General features: G+C 34.0%; 1 protein-coding gene across 3 annotated transcripts in view; it reads right to left on the bottom strand.

Moving 5' to 3' along the window:
- The window catches only part of LOC106465707 (adenylate cyclase type 6-like), a 161555-nt gene that overhangs the window by 136344 nt on the left and 17634 nt on the right, over positions 1–7577 (bottom strand). For 2 of the 3 annotated variants that reach the window (XM_022394053.1, XM_022394063.1), the window contains exon 2: positions 3537–3609. The exons of the other annotated variant lie outside the window; for it this stretch is intronic. The gene's annotated coding sequence lies outside the window, so the exon portion shown is untranslated. The remainder of the gene's footprint in view (positions 1–3536; positions 3610–7577) is intronic. 3 annotated transcript variants of the gene reach the window in all.

Genomic DNA, 7577 nt, shown 5'->3' with positions numbered 1-7577 from the left:
GTTGGTATGCATGTGGACTATGATCCAACTTAGAACTGGTTAGTTTTTGGAGGGTTAAGATCACAGCAAGGTCATTAAAATGAAAAAAAAATCTCTATCTGTTAACATGGAACCGATTTTTCATACAATTTTTCTCTATAACTCGGTCAGAAATGATCGGATATTGATGAAACTTGGTGGACATATGTAGAATATTATTCCTCATAGTCCTGCCAGAAATGATCGGATTTTGATGAAACTTGGTGGACATATGTAGAATATTATTCCTCATAGTCCTGTCAGAAATGATCGGATTTTGATGAAACTTGGTGGACATATGTAGAATATTATTCCTCATAGTCCTGCCAGAAATGATCGGATTTTGATGAAACTTGGTGGACATATGTAGAATATTATTCCTCATAGTCCTGCCAGAAATGATCGGATTTTGATGAAACTTGGTGGACATATGTAGAATATTATTCCTCATAGTCCTGCCAGAAATGGTCCGTGTCCGTTGATCGCATAGACATACGGACTCATCATTGTATTTCTTGAGGGCCGATTATAATCAATGCTGCGTGTTGGAGGTATGCGATCTACAGAGTGCCTCTCTCGTTTAATATTCATTTCCAATTATACTTTCCATACCATCCCACTGTTGTTGTTATTCCAATTCAACTCTTAATTTATTCTTCTGTCAACTTGGTGTTTTGAAAATGTCAGGGACGGATATAAATGGAGGGGTTCATCATTTGCTCGTGACCCCCCTCCCCTACATTATACTTTGTGTGACTATTAATAGTATCACGCTATTGCCTACCATTGTTTAGCACTGCAGCGTATGTCCCATTAACTTGCGTGACCTAACAACACTAAACTAAGTTACACTATCTCTACCTTTCTTTTTGTTTTTTGTAGTGAAAACAAGCTTGTTATTAACTAGTCTAAAACAATAAGCATTGGGAGCTTTCTTAATGAACGAGAGTATATATCAGTTTGTATTTAATTCAGGCAAAGTTAGAGCTTTGGACATGTGCAATATAATGATTTTGTAATTTTCGGTTAAGACTCTTAACACACACACACACACGTCCTCTATAATATATATATAATTTCAACAATTGTTCTAGATATGGAAAGCACGCACTTTCTAATAAAAATCTATAAATTTCCAGACAAATAAAAAGTTTCAACAATACATTAGTCTACGTCCGTATTGCACGCAACAAATAACTGTATGCGAATTTTAAACAATAAACGAGACTTAACAGCAGAGGGTATTATTTCTTCGGGCAATTTTTATAAGCACACTGGTATGCAAAGCAGTTACAACTGGAATATATATATATAAGTGAATCGGTTCAGAATTTAATTACTAATAGAGATGAAAGCATCGCCTCAGAGTATACAAAGGAAAAGATAAGTTTTAAAATATGATAGAATTTACCTGGACACATACAAGCAGTGACGTAACTACAAGAGATGGACCCTCCCGCATAAAAAATAATTGGTCCCCATACATTTATTACTCTTGTCGGCTATTCTTAAGTTTGTCAGGCCTTTTGCCTCGAGCCTCCCGCAATTGGGGAGGGGGGGACATTCCTACGCTACTGCATACAAGTGTATGGCTATAAAACATACACATATTACCCTAAATAGTGATCAGAAATACGTACCTTAGAATAAACATTCTGGCCATCATTTTTCCAAATTTAATTTGTGGAAGATCCCCAAACCCCCCAAGCAAGTGGGGGACACCTCCTCCCGCCCGAATCCTGTTCCCGTCTCGGCACTTTGTAGCACTTACGGCTTTACTTCCTTCAGAAATTCTTGGATCTATCCCTGAATGTTACTCACTATATTAAACTATTACAGCGGTTTTTATTAATTTACCATTAACTACTGGTTTAACACCACGATGTACATGGCATGATGAAACTGTGTTTACAGTTTTTTTAACTTTCTCTATTCTTATCCAAATTACAAGCATAAAACTTACAATGTCTTAGAAATTCTTGCATACATATATAATAGTACAATTTTGGAACAATGGATTTCTTGTCTGTCAGGGTTGCATTTAGCTGAACCAATTTTTTTTCACGGTCACCTCAACGGACCTTTATCCAAGGTACGGTTATTCGATCGGTTAAAATTAGAAATTCTTGAAGGTTCAAATATTGAAAAGGTTTACAAGGAAGTTTTCCAATACGACTTCGATAGTCATTATTTTTAGACCGTGGCTTGAAATAACAGAACTCTGTACATTTTCTCGAATTTCGATGTGCTCTAATAATGCAATGTCTAAAATCTAAGATTTGAAAGGAAATTTGTTAACTAAAGACTAAATATTTCGAAATTAATTTAAGAAAGCTGATCTTCACTATTGTTTCTCGTATTGCAATAAATTATTGAGCGTATTATTATTATTAACATAGGTAGTAAGATGCGTTAAAGGCGAAGCATACAATTCAGTCTCAGCTCATAAACACTGTAATATTAACACTCAGTTTACGAACTAATAGAATCTTTTGAATCAAGATACACGTGGGATTATTTAAGTTTAGTTTATTGTGGTTTATTTTTTAAAAAAGGGCAAGAAAATCAAATATCTATCATACGTTAGCTTGTCTATTTTTACAACTATAAGTCTAAGTTAATAGTAACGTGATGTGAATGGCTCTCATTCTAATAAGATTTACAGAATTTGCCGGGATTTAGAAATCAGGAAATTGCTTGTGGTATTAGAAGGTAGTCAAAAACACCACGTAGTAATTTCATCCAGGATACAATTGATCGAGAGAACCAAGGAAATAAAAAAAGCTAATCTCTACTCGGATCTCTCAACCTCCATAAAAACAAGATTAAAAATACCTATAATATTTTTCGTTTTGAAGACGCAGCGACGTAACCTTCCATTACAAATGGCAAAATGCTTTACAGCTCTAGATATTCTCAGGCAAACCATTCGTTTTTATCGTCAAATTCCTGTAAAAACCTCATTTTTAAAAGAAGTGTACAATTCTGCCTTATACTGAGCAATACCTAAAACTTGATTCTAAGCAAAACCTGTGGAATAAAACCTATTCATTGTCCACTTATTGAAAACTTGTCACTCACATGATAAGCCTTAAAGAACATGTACAAAGATTAATTTAGCCATCTGTCTAACTAAGTGATGTAAGTGAGCTATATTTTTTAGTCGTTTAGTAGAAATGAGTAAGTTGTTACAGAAAGACATTGTTAATCCAAATTACTAAGTCTTTACTAAACAATTTGTAATCAAACGATTTAACTACAACACAAAATGCTTCAGTCGCAAATTTAAGGTTTATCTATTTTCAACACATTGTAAGCATAACATTTTTTTAGTTCTGTGGATTCCCACTTGAGCAAATATAACTTACTGAAAACTAAGTTTAGCTGACTGATTGTCACTAAACTGTAGTTTCAGATGCTTGGTGATAAATTTCCTTGGCTCAAGTTACATCTAAGAACTGTACGTTGTATTTGCTGTTCAAATGCTTATAGATGGGTTACTGAATTACTACACTTACCACCAGGTGTTCCTTAATGTCTATGATGTGCCTCCAAATCCTATCCCTCGTTTATGTCCCTGTTCTTCCTAATCTTAAAAGACAATGAAACGAAAATAAACTCATCTATAAACTTGGCCAAGCTACCCAAAGGGGAGTGAAGGATAGATAGTCAAACTCTTCACACTAAATAACAAAGGTTAGTGTAACTTTTTTCTTTCAATTTATACCACGAAATAATTAAAGAAGTGTTTGGCTATAAGGCCCTTTCTTCTTATATTCTGTGGATTAAAACGCCTAACTCTATTAAGACATTGAAGCATAATGTAACTCTAAAATTATCTTCTTTCTGGATCACGCATCCTATTTTCGTATTACAAAAAAAATAATAACGCAGTAAGTAAGTAAACATATTTCTTTAAAAATTCATAAAAAATACAAAGGAGTTGATAGTAGAACCACGGACCAAAATATTTTAATATCAACAAAATATGTTGTTGTTTTTTGTCGCAGAAAAAAAGAAAAAAAGAAACAACCAATTTATAGAATTTAAAAAGTCCCGTGGTCCATGAGATATATAAAGGCCTTTCTCTTTAGTAAAATAAACATTTTACCAGATTTCCAAAAATAGTGTTATATTAACTTTCAAAACCTTATGTTACTAAGCACGAATAAAATTAGTTTACGCTTTGAAAATCAGAAACCACACTTGTGAGCTTCTTGGAAATTCTCTTTTTACACTTCACTTATTTATTTTTTTCATGAAGTGTGCTATAAACTTGTCATTAAGAACCGTGACCAGCGAAACAGATGTTACGTTATCTTTATTCCAAGCCGATACATTTCTTATTTATTCTAAGTTTAGTATAAAAGGAAAACAAATATCTGCACTTAAAACGACAGCGCTGAAATAATGAAATGTAGTCTTAAGGTCTCCTCGATGTTCGTTTATACCTAGTATTGTAAAGTCATAATTTTTACACATTAAATTTATTCCTTCATCTTCAAACACATACCAATAAGTAAAACACTTCATATCAACTATATATAGCGTTTATTTTCAGACATTGGAAAAAGTTTTTTTTTTTTTTTTATCTATAGAAGCAAGTTAACATAGTAGTCCATGTGATTATATTAGGCAATACAGGTTTGTTTTCAAAAGCGAATCACCAAGGCGCTGTATTCTGGAATAACTGAGGAGTTTAAATATACCTTAACGTTGATATAGAAGGCTTAACGTAGGTATTATCATAACGATAATATGAAACGCTTAACACGGGTATTATTATTATAACGTTAATTTGAAAGGCTTAACGCAGGTATTAGTGTGTTTCTTAACGTGTATTATCAAAACAATCACCAAATCCTGGTCTGCGCAAACAATAAAAATAAAGGCTTATATATTACTTAAATTTAAAAACAATTAACTTCAACATGTGCAAAACAGTTAGATAAAATGACAAGAAAATCATATCATAGTCAAATGTTAAAATGAAAGTGAGAATTATGAAGCTTTTCATCACTTTCATTGTAAATTCTCCTCACTAGTAAAAATGAAGAGAAGCTTTCGTTAACTTTGCTAATAGCATAGTAATTATTAAGTTTGAACCACATTTTTATTGTTCTAAGCCGCATCGCGCGTGAGCTAATTAGTTAAATTTCGCAGATTCAAAATAAAAAATTACCAGTAGCTAGATGTATTTTGCTTCTTCAGAATAGATTTGTGTCTACTATGACTGTCCAGAATTTTTACGTTTTCCAACGTATTCCAGTATGAAAAAAAAAGGGTTATGTTAAGCCTTTCTTTAACAGACAACCCTATCCGCTTAAATGTAAATAGATCACATTCCATATCAATTCTATTAGTTTCTCGGTAGTTTATAGAATAATAAATACGAATCCTACTTTAGGCTGCTTAGCTGTTTTTAAGTGCAAAGCTACACATTGGGCTATCTGTGTTATACCCACCACGGGTATCGAAACCTGAATTTTGTCATCACTTACCGCTGATCCACTGGGGGAGCATGAATACTACAAGTTTATTTTTAATATCCTCGATCCTTTCTGATATTAAGATCATCTGGCGATTATTAAGTACATCTTATAAAATAACTCCTCTCAGTAGTGAAATACGTAGTTTAAATAACAATCCTAATATTTCACATTATGAAAATTATCATCTTTATCATGCAACTGAAAACTTAAATCTCCCCAAATTTTTGTCTCCTTAAATAAACTTGATCAATGACAGAGAAAATTAATGGATTTAATTAAATATGACTGCACAGTTTAGTGAAGTTGTTGGTAACTTCAAATAATTTATTCATAGTCCGGGTTAGTTAAAATTCTTCTAAATGGATTTCATTTATAAGGAGCCCTGGAATTCGAAATGATGAAATATGAACACATTATGTACGCATAAACTCTAATGAGAACATTGTTTGAATATTTCTAATTAAAGTATTACTTGCTGATCAACTGCTTCAAATAATGTAACAATAATAAATATATGTGTATTAACAACAAGCTGAACTTCTAGGCATTTTATTATACCTAATTACAGACTATTGAACGCTAAAGAACTGTTGAATAGCTGATGCTAAAAAGTACTCTTAGTGTATTCCTCCAAATTCAAATAACATACCAAGTCCTAAAATACACCAAAAGGGAAAGGCACCAAAAAAAAAGTCTAGGTATTTCTAATTTCGAAAAAAAATCCTTTCTCGAAATTAACTGTGTTGGTCTCGGTTCCCTTTCTGGCTAGTGCGCATGTGATTGTTATAAGCCTGACTGATCTGTTTTCTAATGTTGGTCTCTAGGGTCATCACATAAATTAGTTCGTGAAAGTAGCATTGTTTTATCCCCGCTAAAATGTGAAAAAGGGTTTTGTTTTGTTTTACTCTAGATATGATTAAACCCTTCGACTCTGTTAAGGGAAAAAAATAATTAATATGTTTTAAGGTTAAAGGTAAAGATTTTGTTTTCGAATTTTCTTGTTCTACTTTTTCTTTTCTTTCTTTTTTCATATCTAAATTGTCTAGTGGAAAAAAAACACCAAACGGAACTGCAATTTTAACAAGTTGATCAGTTAAAATATCACTGATAAATATTTGATTTTATGGTCAGGAAATAAATAAATAAAAACTTTCCTTGTAGAATATTTTTATTACTTTATTGTATTTTTTAAAAATCAGACTGACAGATAACTTTCTTCCCCTCGAGGTGGATTCCTGTACGTGGAGAGGAGACCTCCCAGAGAAGGTTCTGTATTTTCAGTTTACCTCCTCTGGGATTTGAACATCCACACACGTGTTTGCCGTGCGTGGCGACCCGTGAAGGGGAGGAGAGGGTCCTGGTGGTTGAGTGATGTCTGTGGCACTGCGACACACCACTTTGGTCTTAAATTCCTGTAGACGGGTGGCCTTGGAGTGGCCCACCCGGGTCAATCGATTGGTCCTTTTGGGCTATGGTCAACTGAGTACCAGTGTTGGGCGTTCTCAACGGGTGTTGTGGACATTGTATCTGATGCTGGTGTTTGGTATAGTGCTCACGAAGCCCTGGCATTGCTGCAGTGTCCTTGTTTGGCATTGTAGTGCGTCCCCTCGTACGACTCCATGGTGGGTGGGGTCATTGAGCATTGAAACATTCTCCTTTTATTATGGATCCTCCAAATCCCCCCAAAAAATAAAATAGTAAAAATTCAGCTCCTTGTTAAACGACCATGCTTTGAAGACTCTGATCTTCAATCTTCAACTCATCTTGCTTCTGTACCTCGTTTTTTGATTTTGCATTCCTTGTCAGAAAAATCTTTAGGACAAATGTCTCCCCTTTTTTAATTCAGAAAAGGTTAAAGGGGTTTGCTGGCTCTCCAAAGTCAGTCAAGAAGCTTCGTTCTGGGGAAATCTTGGTGGAAACATCTATACCGAAACACGCCGAACTCCTCCTGAATTCTAAGGCCATGGGGGATATACCCATTGAGGTTACTCCCCGTGCTAATTTGAATACATCATGAAGAGTTATTGTTGAGAGGAGTTTGAAAAGCATCCCTTAGTCGGAGATACT

The sequence above is a fragment of the Limulus polyphemus genome, unplaced genomic scaffold, assembly GCF_000517525.1.
Source record: "Limulus polyphemus unplaced genomic scaffold, Limulus_polyphemus-2.1.2 Scaffold70, whole genome shotgun sequence".
Taxonomy (NCBI): domain Eukaryota; kingdom Metazoa; phylum Arthropoda; class Merostomata; order Xiphosura; family Limulidae; genus Limulus; species Limulus polyphemus.
This window is presented reverse-complemented; position numbering and strand designations above follow the sequence as displayed.